The sequence below is a fragment of the Anas acuta genome, chromosome 2, assembly GCF_963932015.1.
Source record: "Anas acuta chromosome 2, bAnaAcu1.1, whole genome shotgun sequence".
NCBI classification, from domain to species: Eukaryota; Metazoa; Chordata; class Aves; order Anseriformes; family Anatidae; genus Anas; species Anas acuta.
In genome coordinates, this window is record NC_088980.1 from 124,871,414 (window position 1) to 124,885,205 (window position 13,792).

At 43.1% G+C, this 13,792-nt stretch overlaps 1 long non-coding RNA gene across 1 annotated transcript; it reads right to left on the reverse strand.

Annotated features, from left to right (window-relative positions):
- Positions 1-3,326: 3,326 nt before the first annotated feature.
- On the reverse strand, positions 3,327-7,438 carry LOC137851182 (uncharacterized). Its single transcript, XR_011093049.1, has 4 exons — positions 6,565-7,438; positions 6,408-6,478; positions 6,058-6,193; positions 3,327-5,693 (listed from the first exon to the last, which is right to left on the reverse strand). It is a non-coding gene; the product is annotated as an uncharacterized lncRNA (long non-coding RNA).
- Positions 7,439-13,792: the final 6,354 nt, after the last annotated feature.

The following is a 13,792-nucleotide window of genomic DNA, read 5'->3' on the forward strand; positions in this document are numbered from 1 at the left end:
AAGTGCTGTAAGACACAAAGTTTTGCTGCTTTTTCATTTAAGAATGTGCTCAGTGCGGAGTTCTGTAACAGTGCAAAATGTCACTGGTAATTCTCCCATGGATGTGCTCAGACATCCCACTTTATTCTGAAAACCAGCATAATTTGCTAGAAGGTTTGCATGAATCTACCAGCTATTTCCAAAGTTTTGTCAGGCTAGGACATACATCTGTGTTTCCAGACATGGACTGGGGTAGTCACCTGCAGTCTGTAGGCACTTCAAGCATTTTCTAAGTTCCTAGGCAACATGAAGATGAACGTGCAGAGAAGTACAGAAGATTCACTGTGAAAAACAGCCCTAATAACTCAGAAGTGGACTACCTGAAATAAATTACCCTAAGGCTATCTCATTTCATTTGAATAAAACAACAGAGCATCAATATAGCCATAGGCCACTTGGTGGAGATACAGGTGAACTCCAAAGGTTCAAAGAAGAACACCTGGTCTGGGTCAGGACTCAGGAAAGCGATCACGGGACAGTATGGCATAAGGTGCAGCTGTACGAGAATGAACCCCCACAGGAGAGATCCTCAAAGGAGCAATTGCTTGAAAGAAAAAGAGTTCTCAAGGAAATCGATCGTGGATTTGTCATGGGGGGCAGAATAACCAGAATAAATAATTCCCACCTTTATCTGCTGTTGTCTAATGCAGTACTATTCACATGCATACACTGGGATGTACCAAGAGCTATGAGGACAGATAAAGATTGCAGATGCTGAATCTAGGAATGACCATCCCTGCTTTACATGTTCTTTAGTCTTACTGAAGCATTTCGCCTTTCATGACCCTAAGTATTTAGATACATCATAAAGTAAACCAAATATCCAAGCTTAAGTGATGTTTATTTTTATATTTTTTTTCAGTCCCTCTCATTCCTCTCTAGTTAGACATTTTAACTGTTTCTAAAGCCTAAGAGGAAAGAAAACCGCGACCTAGTCAAGTATTATTACTTGATTTTATAATTCAAGAGCAAGTTCCTTACCAATTATTTGGTCTTTTTTTTTTTTTTTTTGTAAAGTAGGATTATAGGGAGAAGATTAAAAATTAGACTTTTAAATCAGAAAATATGCATGCTAGAGATAGAATTCTACTGTTTATCTCTGGAGTCATTTATACATGTTTTATGAGTTTCTCAGGAATAATTTGTGCATTGTTGTGTTTATTTAGATAAGTGGATGATGCTTTTATGATTCTGCTGGAAAATAAACAAAGCTCCTTGGTGACTCACATTCCTTGTTGCGGACTATTGGCTCCAGCCTTAATTCCCTCAGTACCCCTTGCTTTTTCTTTCACCAGTGAAACTTGAAGAGCTTTATATCATTGAAAACATTGTTATACCAAACCCTGACATGACCAGTGTCCTCTAAGCTATCTGTCCTACAACGCATTTCATGCTGTCTTCTTTAAGTTCTGCCATAGTTGTCTACAGCCCCAGGTTGGGTCAGCTAAGCTTCTTATGTGCATTGGACTTTTTGTGATTAAATATCTCCTTCTCCTTGTCTTCTGTCACTGACACCACATTGATCTTTCTTAGGCTCTTTGGCCACATCTATAGGTTACACAGTTGAGAAAATAGTAATTTTAACAATGCATATTCACTCTGGAGAAACCCATCTTACATACCTCAGGGGAAGCCTTGGGTGTGCCTGAGGCTTCAAGGCCACAAAGATGATCGGAGGCTGGAGCACCCCTCCCATGAAGACAGGCTGAGGGAATAGAGGATGTTCAGTCTGGAGAAGAGAAGGCTCCAAGGAGCCTTACAGTATCCTTCCAGTACCTAAAGAGGGTCTACAGGAAATCTGGGGAGGGACTTTTTGTCAGGGAGTGACAAAGGGGAATGGCATTAAACTAAAAGAGGGTGGGTTTAGAACAGATATAAGGAAGAAATTCTTCACTCAGAGGGTGGTGAGGCACTGGCATAGAGAAGCTGTGGATGCCCCATCCCTGAAAGTGTCCAAGGCCAGGTTGGATGAGGCATTGAGCAACCTGGTCTAGTGGGAGGTGTTCCTGCCCACGTGATTCTGCGTGCCCTGGACAGGAAAGGGTATTGAGGGGGTAGCACACCCTATGCCTGATCTCTCCCAGGAGTGATACCAGTTGTATGACTGGACTCAGGAAGAGAAGATTCCCAGATCCACCTCAGATGCTGCAAAGCAACATTCAGGTTTGGTATAAGGGAGGGTATAAGGGAGGAATGGACACAGGGAACCACCAGGTCATGAGAGGTTTCCCTAATGCAGGCCACAGCTGATGAGTTCTGCCCATCACCTTCACTTTCTAACATCCTGTTACTGTGTTCAGAAACACGCATTTCTTCCTTGCCTTCTTGTAACAGCTTGTGGGAAACTGTTTCTTTCACTTCTCCAAATGATTTTCCTAGGTTGTGACAGCAAAACCTTTGGATTGCCTTCAGCCCTTCCACAAGACCAATCATGCCTGGAGGATAGGAGGTTGGAAGTGCAGGGTTCTGATCACAGTCATTTCTCTCTTTGTCATCGAACATAATGTAGCATATATTTTTACATACCTAAAACTTTTTTTATTTATTTTACAGAATAACAGAGGTTTCAAAACAAAATATCACTTATTTACTTCAGATGAAGGAATGAAAAAAAGTACCAAAATCTTTTGACTAGTTTAATATGTTAATTAAGAACCATTAAAGTTTTTTCATGCTCAGAAAGAAAGACTTAATATAACTTGCCAAGGAACAAGTTGTAATGAAATAAAATCAGCCCATGTCTATTAACTAGCAAAGCTTGGTGGGTTGAAGTTAAAGGCTGAGGTAATGTACAACTCCCTGTCTTTTTCTTTGTATGTGAAACTTCTTCACAAAGCAGTGCATGTTCTACAGGAATATCAGCTAGCTTTCTTAAGGGAGAGATAGTCAATGCCCAAACTTGGACCAGATTTCCAAGAATTAAAATTTGAAACACTAATCCTAGGCAAGCATGTCAGACTTTTCTCAAAATGAAACAATGTACACCTACTCAGAACACCTCCTACAAAATTACTAGAGAAGGCTGAGAGTCAAGCTCTCAACTTTTCTTTTGCATGCAGTAATAAACAAATAAATAAATCATTTTTAACAAGCCAGCTAAAATTTGATAATGGAAGCATTTTGGCCCTTGAGGACCAGATCCAGCCCATCCCACACATCTCAGAGAAGAGGTGCTCCTCTGCCTACTGAATACCTCTTTGTGCAGGCAGTCCCCTATCCCCTACTCTTGGCTGTAGTATGCCCCCCCATCCTCCACTTGGAGATGGGGGCCACACTCTGACCCTGTGCATGGATTGCCACTATCACTGGTGTGAAATACCAACCATTTATTTCATATATAATGCATCATCATATATATAATAGTTAAAATAATGCTATATTATATGTATTTGTATATGGGCAAAAAATAAAGACATTAATTATTTCAATATAAGTATGTGGAGCATTGCTAATCAGATGTTCAGACATAAATGCACATTTACACATCCTTTTGCTTAGCTCAAAGAAGTTGCCTCTGTTTTTTCCAGACAGTAAGCTAGTTTGCTTTTTTTTCCTGAATGAAGCAGAGGCAACTCCTTGAAAACTAGATGCTTGCACAGTGCCAGAGCAAGGATCCAACCCTTAGGCAACTCTGTTGAACCAAGATGTTGCTTCTGATGGATAGAGTATTGCCCTTAGGACATATTTGCTTTCAGGTATGCATTTTGTCAAAAACCATTTCATTTGATGAACTGTCCACCATGGGTTTCTTTTACTTCACATACTCCATATTTAAAGGGGCTGATTCATTGCTTTTCCCAGAGAAAAGTTTTTTTTTTTTTTTTTTTTTTTTTTTCAGAAAAGCTGAGGTCTTGTGGTCAAGGCTAGACAAAACCAACTTCTGGCCAGACAACAGACAAAACTACTAGCACAGTCCTTAACTTGGCAATAAACAATGTGAGGCCTCACTGTAAATAAAGTGTCCTTGCAGACAGTCTAGGCCACACTGAAACCTCATTACATTTCTCTTTCTACGTTAAAAGTTAAATTTCCTATCAACAATTAGTAACGGTATTACACGTTCATGTGCTGGTGTGCAATGAATGTAGTTCATTAATGCTTGACTTCTGGCAGAAACTCATCATAACAGTGACCAAAACAGCTCTGGGATAACAGCACATTTAGGAGGCAGTGACTTTTAGTCTTAGCTTGTTAGGATGAAGGAACAGCATTCCCATATTTTTTCTTCTTCTGTAAGTGATTTGCATCCCATGTGCCATGCTAAATGTGAGAAATGAGCCTGTTCTGAAGAATAACGATTCTTTTGTCTAGAACAAATATTTCTTTTTTTGTCTCTTCATCATGCTCCCAGCAAGATTTGTCTTAAACTTGAAAGCACTTAATTTACTTCTATTTGTTTGTTTTATAGAGGAATCTGTTTTGTTTACGGAGGAAAATAGATATTATGTATAACACCCTGGATGTCATGCTTCTGCAGTGGCACAGACCTGAAGAGATGCTGAAATTTCCCCAAAGCAAAACTGTTTCTCTCCTGCTCCTGTCAATGAAGAGGAGCAGTCATATTAAAGACCTGAAATACTGTAGTCTTGTCATCATTACAGATGAGAGCATATCCTACTGGAGCAAACTGGGGTCTGGGGTTCTAGAGGATAAGATCTCTCTGCTTCCCAGCTTTTATCTAAAATATAATGCATGCATACAAACCTGTTACCTACAGATACCTTGTTCTTAGGATAATTAAATGAAGGTGTCAGTGCCTTGGCCGAGTACTCTACCCAAGCTGAAAATGTGAATCCAATTCTGCCTGTCCCCTCACAGGGAATTTCTTCAGTTTTGATAACTTGGAATTTTGTTGGTAAGTTTAGGTGCTGAAAGGACCCACTCAGCTGTGGTTATCATTTCTGTTCTCATAGCCTAGCAGAGGCCTGGTGGCCACTGAAGATGGCTGGAGGTGGCATTCCAGCAGCAGATGCAGTGAGAGAAGAGGTTTAATATACAAAGCAGAAGGCAGAGCAACAAATGCTTCTGAGGGAGCATGTTCCTAGTGTCAAAAGAGTACTTGAAGGCTGATCAGTGCTAATGCAACATAAACTGTTTCAGTCTGAGAAAGTGCAGCTGTCTCTTGCCCCAACAATACCTTCACAAGCCACCACCCTTTACTTCTTCATGCAAAGATGTGGATCCCACCTTCCAGATGAAATACAGTAGACCAAATCCTTTGAAATAGATGCTCCTTTCCCCATGGGAAAGTAACAGCACCAGTAGTAACTTTTACCATGATTGCTTGCAGCCATTTAATGCAAAGGTAATTATCACAGCCATGGGGAAAAGATGCCAATAAATGTTAAAATGTGGGTTGGCAGGAAGTGAGTCACCTCAGTGATGAGAAATTATTCTGCAGTCCATTATGCCTATCTATCACAGCATCGCTTCCATGCTTCCTTGCCAAATTGTTCCAGTGGACATTGCCAGCTCCAAGCATTGTCATTAGGACTGAGTTGCAAAGCACGCTTCCTGGCTTTAAAAGTTTAAATGATCTTAGCTCTCCTTGTCCTCGATCTCACATGGCTGAATGCAGCTGAATCAGATGGTCCTTGGAGCACCACCGTTGCACTCAGATTGGGCAAGTGGCATCTTGGGGCTTTCATTCTTTCCTAGAATGATTACACTGCTGTCCATGTCACTCCCAGTTTCTCTCCCTTCATTTTTTTCTGGCCCATTTACACTTTTTGTCAGTCCCCGGTTTCCTGCTATTGATCAATTTTAGACTGTCACCTCTCTGGATAAATAGATATTAAGAATACTATTACTTATTTCTGACATGAATAGCTTTAAATCTTTCTCTGCTTTATAACCTATGATTCCCAATCTCCAGACAATACAAAGTACCTTGCTTCTCATCACTTGCATTATTTCCTGTCTTGATTTCTAAACTCTTAACATTGCTGAGATTTCTCCCCTTCTGAGCTTGCCTCAATTCTGCACCATGTTGTCTTTCTTGCACAGAAAGATGTTTACTCCTGACAGCTGAGACTCTGGTTCATAGAGCTTGGGAGGAAGTTCAATTCTCTTCAAGTTGCTGGACCTGTTCAGGAAGCAGTCCCCAGCTGAGACTCAGGCGTGAAGGGAAGACTTTCTTCATACTGCTGTTGACCTGCATATTGTGAAAACAGTATTTCTTTTATGAACAACAGCACATTCTCACGATTTCCACTTAGTCAAAGTAGCAACCTTTCCACCAGTATCCATCCCAACCTGCTTCTACTTACCACAAGGCAAAATCTGCATTCACATTAAGGTACCTTTTTCACACAGCCCATTTTTCAATCTGCCAAATGCTTAAGAACCTTCTTCAACGTCAGGCTGACCTGTGTGCACTTGGTCTTCTGAGGCCTTTTTTTTTTTTCCTCCAGTGCTTGGAAGGGAGCTTAGAATGCACCTAAGTAATTTCACAGAAAACAGACAAGGTGAAGGAAGTACTCAAACTCCTCAACAGTAACAACCACAGAACCCAGGAACACTTACCTGTGGTCTTCTGAACTCGAGTCACTTCCAAAGTGCTTCACAGTGAAATAGTACCACCAGGGTTTTTCTGAAGAAGGCACCACCAATGTAACTAGCTCATAGAGCCTCTAAAACTATTTCACAGAGAGGGCAGAAAACATGAAGGAAAAGCAGCCTAGTAGGGAACATTGAGCCCAATTCACCACGAGAGAAAAACACCCTTGGCTACCCAAGCCTCAGTCTCTCCTGGGGAGGCAATTCCTCCACAAGTCCTCAGGCTTCCTATATAGCAAAGGTCAAATGACCCACACCTGGCAGGTTTCACTTAACAAGGGTGGAGCCAAGAGACCTTGTGGAATAAGCTCGTCTACCTGGCTTCAAAGTTTTAAGGTCTATTGCTCCTTATCACTAGTAGAAATAACCTGACAAGGGGCTTACTGGTTACAATTGACCTAATGCATTAACTACAAAAGGTGCACAAGGGTCATATTTCTGTTAGCCATTCTGTGAGCAAAATTAGTACAGAGCCTGTTAAAAAAATAAATACAAATAAATAAAAGAAATGAATAAAAAAGAAAATGACCTTAAAGGCAAACTTGCCGCCATAGATTTTCATCTGTCTAGTCATGACAGATAAAGAATTTAGCAATCAGAATTCCTTTTCTTGATATTAATGTTATTTACATTTTCTTCTCTGAGATCCCTTCTTTATGCAGGACTTTTCTAAATCTAGCCCCATGACCTCTGACTACACTATTTATAGAATCATAGAATATCCTGAGCTGGAAGGGACCCGTAAGGATCATCAAGTCCAACTCCTGGCACCGCACAGGTCTACCCAAAAGTTTAGACCACGTGACTAAGTGCACAGTCCAATCGCTTCTTAAATTCTGACAGGCTTGGTGCAGTGACTAGTTCCCTGGGGAGCCTGTTCCAGTGTGTGACCACCCTCGGTGAAGAACCTCTTGTTGACGTCCAGCCTAAACCTTCCCTGCCTCAGCTTAACACCGTTCCTGTGGGTCCTATCACTGGTGATTACGGAGAACAGGTCAGCACCTGCCTCTGCACTCCACACAAGGAAGTTGTACGCTGCAATGAGGTCCCCCCTCAGCCTCCCCTTTCCCAGGCTGAAGAGGCCCAGTGACCTCACCCACTCCTCATACGGCTTCCCCTCTAGGCCCTTCACCATCTTTGTCTCCCTCCTCTCGACACTCTCCAGCAGTTTAATGTCCTTCTTGTACTGTGGTGCCCAGAACTTCATGCAGTACTCGAAGTGAGGCCACACCAGCGCAGAGTAGAGCGGGACAATCACTTCCCTCGATCGACCAGCAATGCCGTGTTTGATGCACCCCAGGATATGGTTGGCCCTCCTGGCTGCCAGGGTACACTGCTGGCTCATGTTCAGCTTGCTGTCAACCACCGCCCCCGGATCCCTCTCTGCGGGGCTGCTCTCCAGCATGTTGTCACCCAGTTGGTACGTATAGCCAGAGTTGCCCCGTCCCAGTTGCAGGACCCGGCACTTGCTCTTGTTAATCTTCATGCGGCTGGTGATCGCCCAGCTCTCCAATCTGCCCAAATCTCTCTGCAAGGCCTTTCCACCCTCATCTGAGTCTACAACTCCTCCAAGTTTGGTGCCATCAGCAAATTTGCTCAAAACACCTTCTAGTCCTACATCTAAATCATTTATAAAAACATTGAAGAGGACCGGCCCTAAAATGGAGCCTTGAGGGACCCCACTAGTGACCGTGTGCCAGCCTGATGTGGCCCCATTTACCACAAGCCCTTGAGCCCTGCCTGTCAGCCAATTGCTCACCCACCGTATGATGTGCTTGTTAAGTTGTATGCTGGACATTTTGTCCAGTAGGATCCCACGGGAAACCGTGTCAAAAGCTTTGCTCAAGTCCAAAAAGATCACGTCAGCTGGTTTCCCTTGATCAACTAGATGGGTGATCTTATCATAAAAGGAATTCAGATTTGTTAGGCAGGACCTACCCCTCATGAACCCATGTTGGCTGGGACCAATGACTGCATTGTCTCCCAGGTGCGCTTCAAGAACTTCAAGGATCATCTTCTCCAGGATTTTACCAGGCGCTGATGTGAGACTGACAGGCCTGTAGTTGCCATGGTCTATTTTCTTGACCTTCTTGAAAATTGGTACGACATTTCCCAGCTTCCAGTCCACTGGACCTCTCCAGATTCACAAGATCATTAAAAAATAATTGAGAGAGGTCCCACGATGGCGCCAGCCAGCTCCTTAAGCACCCTGGGATGAATCCCACCCGGTCCCATGGACTTGTATAGATCCAGGTGGAGCAGCAAATCCCGCACACATTCAGGGTCGGTTGGGAGTTGATCATTCCCACCATCGTGGTCCTCCAGCTCAGGGCACCCGGGGTGTATTTACTTCGGCTGCGTAGAAGCTATCACGCATAAATGCCAGGCTCTGGATCCTCACTCACTCTTCAGGTCAAGGACTGGGCTGCAAGTTTTGTCTTTAATTTGGTTACATGCCTACATTGCCGTTTCCTGGCAGGTCATGGGAAGGAGGTTGGCTGGCTTGCAGCAGCTTACGTGCACGTGGCTTTTAGGCTGCAGCCAAAGCGTTCCTCTAGATCTGGAAGTTTGAAGATGGTTGGAAAAGCCATCTGAGTGGGTAGAAAGCTGCCTGGCAGAGAAGGACCTGGGAGTACTGGTTGCTAGTCGACTGAATATGAGCCAGCAGTGTGCTCAGGTGGCCAAGAAGGCCAACAGCATCCTGGCTCGTACAAGAAACGGCGTGGCCAGCACGACTAAGGAAGCCATTGTGCCCCTGTACTTGGCTCTGGTGAGGCCGCACCCCAAGTACTATGTTCAGTTCTGGGCCCCTCGCTACAAGAAGGATATTGGGGGGCTCCAGTGAGTCCAGGGAAGGGCAACAAAGCTGGTGAGGGGTCTGGAGAACAAGTCTTATGAGGAGCGGCTGAGGGAGCTGGGATTGTTCGGTCTGGAGAAGAGGAGGCTCAGGGGCGACCTTATTGCACTCTACAGATACCTTAAAGGAAGCTGTAGCAAGGTGGGGGTTGGTCTGTTCTCCCATGTGCATGGTGATAGGACGAGGGGGAATGAGCTAAAGTTGCACTAGGGGAGGTGTAGGCTGGATCTTAGGAAGAACTTCTTCACCAAAAGGGTCGTTAGGCATTGGAACGGGCTGCCCAGGGGAGTGGTCGAGTCACCATCCCTGGAGGTCTTTAAAAGATGTTTAGGTGTGGAGCTTAGGGATACGGTTTAGTAGAGGACTTGTTAGTGTTACGTCAGAGGTTGGACTACGTGATCTTGGAGGTCTCTTCCAACCTAGGTGATTCTGTGTTGCGGTCTCCAAGCTGGGATACAACCACCTGTTAGTTCGGCATAACTGAATTTTGTGTTCCTTGCACTAGTTGTTCCTTCACCTCCTCTTCAGAGACAAGGACATGCATCTCTTTCACGCTCCTTCATTAGTAAACAAACCAGGATAGATTAAAGCCCCTTTCTTCACATCAGTAAGATACCTGCCTTTGGTTTCAGTGAAAATTCAGGCCCTAGCACCTGAAGTTTCTTCTGGATGGTGTTTCTTCTGTATAGGGTAATTTCGTTTCCCTGTTGAAGACTTACAAGGACGTAGTAACAAAAGCAAAGGCATAAAACAGTCCAGGAGGCATAGGCTGCTTTTGAGCCTGCAGCAGACTATAGGTATGATATTATCATTTCAGACAAATACAGTCTACGTAACGTGAATGGTTTCAGCACGCTTGCACTCTGCCAAAAGCCAGAAAATGGGACCTTCGTTTTATGACCAGATGGAAAAGAAAAACAACAATGACAAAAATTAAGAGAAGGAACTTTTCCTTCACCTAAAGTTTATTATTTTGCAACTCCTTCAGGTGTCCACAAGGAATTATCAAGAGCCTCCTCTCCCCTCCCCCAAAACAGAGGGACATTGTGGCATAGAGGTATAATTTCAGTTCACACCAGAAGACATTCTTCTCAGTGAAGTACAGCTAAGCCCCACAAAGCATCAAAACAAAACAAAACAAAAAAAGCCAAAAAGAGATGTATTTACGAGTTAGTTTTTACGTGCTGGCATTATTTCCTTGTCTGGTCTCGCATTCAGGGCAAGCTCTATCTGGGGGGGAATATGTAGTGCCGTGCAAGGTTGTTTGGTGGTATGAGCGACAACATGACTTTAAAATTTTGAGCTGTTTGTATAGAAGCAAAGTACAGAAGAGTACACTATCCCCGGGGGCAACGTAGAAACTACCTGTTGTTTCTCAGGTTTAAAAGTTAAAAGGTGTAAGCAGCTGTTTGAGTACCATACTGACGTCTACATGAACATTTTCCTCTCCAATGTCCAAGTTGGAGTGCAACATTTTTCATCGTGCTCTCAGATCAGGATTCTGATTCTAACAATGGTTCCTAGTGCAAATTTCCAGAGCAGGGGGAAGCAAACCAGTCCTGACTTCTTTGAATGAGATGGAGAGAGCAAACAAACGTAGACGAAGAAGATAAACCTGTAGGAATATTTTCAGATAATTGCCACTGTCCAAAAGCTTTAGAGGGGTTGAATCCTTCAAAGTTCATTACTGAAAACTCCAGCAGCATCACTGAATTTGAAGGAGTAAGATAGACTTGCACCATCGCAGAGCCTCAGCCACAGTTTAAACGGGCACTGCCTCTAACTTCACAAGAATGAAAGAGAAGAGGTCATCTTTCTACCTTGTCAGCTACTGGCAGACCTAGAGAAAGAAAAACCAAGAGTTGTTAACATTAGGATGTAATGCTTTTTTTAGGACATCTCACCAAATGTGTAATAGTGAGTAGTAATCGGACAACAAATGAAAGGGAAGAAGAAGGAGTAGAAGGTACTTGCATGGCCTTAATTTCCATGGCAATTGACAACAACCACAATCCGCAGTGATTTCTAAGTGCCTTACACCATTGACCCTTGAGGCACAAAAGCGGGATTCCCACATTAGGTAAGGGGAGTACAATCCCTCTCAAAACACGAGAGTCTGGGGACCGCCACTGAGTACTGAAAATCTTAAGGCTAGGATGTTCACGTACCAGAAAGGAAACTCACATTTTAGCACTAAACAACTACCTTTCGAGGCAGGCTGGGAACCGGTTCTTTTTAACACAGGGTCCATTTCAGCATCTTCAAAGCTAAAGAAATGGTTGACTGCTCTGTTGAATTGTGCTTCAGGCAGAAAGACTCACGTTCCTATTAACAGAAAGAGCTTAATACCTTGCTTCTATCCTAAAGATGAGTTTTGGATTCAAACGTACCCCGTCCAAGATGAACAACTACCTTAACTTTGTGGGGTTTATATTCTGCATAAGAGATTTGTAACGTCAAGCTTCACAGCTTCTCCTCTGGATGCAGGAAGGAGGCTACAGATGGAGAAAAGGGCGAGACAACTTCCAAAACTAAATTGCATTGCCACAAAACTAATGCAACGTATCCCTGCAAGCACAGAAACTCCTTTGCAAAGGAGTTAAGTGTCTGAAGCACTTTCTCTCTTGACAATTGTGATATTTCCTGCATTTCCCAATTCTTTCCTTTCTAAACTAGATGGATGCCAACATCTTTATGCAACAGGCTCAGACATTCTCAAGTTGCCCCTGCACAGACTACATAACTACATATATGGCATGGAGATGCACAGGAGCATTCTGTCACCTCATGAGCTGGGGTACAGCTTGGTACCACCATCTATCTTTGTACAGCTCAGAAGATGCTGCCTTCATGTAGCACTCTTACAGTTTGAATCAAAGATTTTCTCACATTCTGTGCCATCCATAATAGCTTTCCCTTAATTTCAAAAAGAGATCAAACTCCACTCTCTTTCTGTCAGTAACTCTAGGGTGGGGGTTCATACATTCTTACACTTTCTCCATTTACTACTGATGCCTTGGGTCTAATTTCTGGCCACACCTGCCATCAGACGATTGATATAAAGATAAATTCAAATTGCTTAATACTATGTTGCAACTTTCATTACACTCACAGAGGAAGTGGTGCAAAAGGGAATCAATCTAAAGGAAAATTTTGCTCTGGTTTCTTCTCTAGGGTCCTCCAACTAAGGGTGTTCTCTCACCTCCTTTTTTTTTTTTTCTTTTTTTTTTTTCTTTTTTTTCTCCTCTAGTTGCATGTTCTACTTATGGGCATAAAGTTTACAAAACAAAATCCTAAGCAGTTAGGATGACCATCTCTTTGATTATACAGATTTCTATTCTTCATCAATAGATGTAGCCCCCAGGGCTTTTAAAACCTTATTGGCTGATTTCAGTGGGGGTTTTCTCCTCTACCCATCCTCTACAACACATTTTACCACACAGCAGGTATTGCCTAGAGATCTGATATGGCTACGCTTGGCTCTGAAGTGTTTTTCACAGCCACATCTTCAAGATGTTGCAGGTAAGAACATGGCATCATACAGTAAAGAAAGGAGAATGCAAGGTTATTTCTTTGGAGACAAAATGAGAGCCATAATATAATGTCGGTTTATAGTGCAGCTTTGTCTTTGTTTCAGTAGCATAACATCACACAAAAGACACAAATATGCACACTGCAGAGTTTGAAGCGGGTTATAACCTACCTACTGGGTTTTGTCATTCTAAAATAACCTCACTGTAGTCCACTTCCAAGTTGCTTACTTCAGGTTTGCTTGTAAGGATGTATTTCATCGCTCCAACAGATTTCAGTTCATGTGGACACAGCATTATTACCATTTTAACAACAGTCTGATGCATTCAGTAGAAATCCAGGCCTCTGGACCTCTGGGTTCCGCAGCCACCACACTGCCACTCATGTTGCACAGCCCTGCTGATTTGTTTCAGACTGACAAATCACACTGCAGCAGCAAGCGCTTCTTGGCCCAACTTGTGACCTTCCTAGAGCTATTGGGGATGTCCCAGAATGTCCTCGCCCTGGTTTTGATAGAACTTTATGCCATTGCCTTGCCCACACTGTTGCTCTCTTTGCTCACTTAAGGAGTGCTGCTGAGCAGAAGGAAATGAGCTGGAATACTTACCCTCACTATCAGAAATACTTGATGTAAGATCATGAGAGAGAGAAATGGTACCTTTATGTGCCTGCAGTACCCTCTACACCCTGAATAAAGAGCAGGAAGCATTTCCACATAGATTAACAGTTACAACGCCAATGGCGTTCTTCATGGTTTAACTTTCTCTTCAGTTACCCACAGTGAAATCATCATAATGCTTCTGGCAT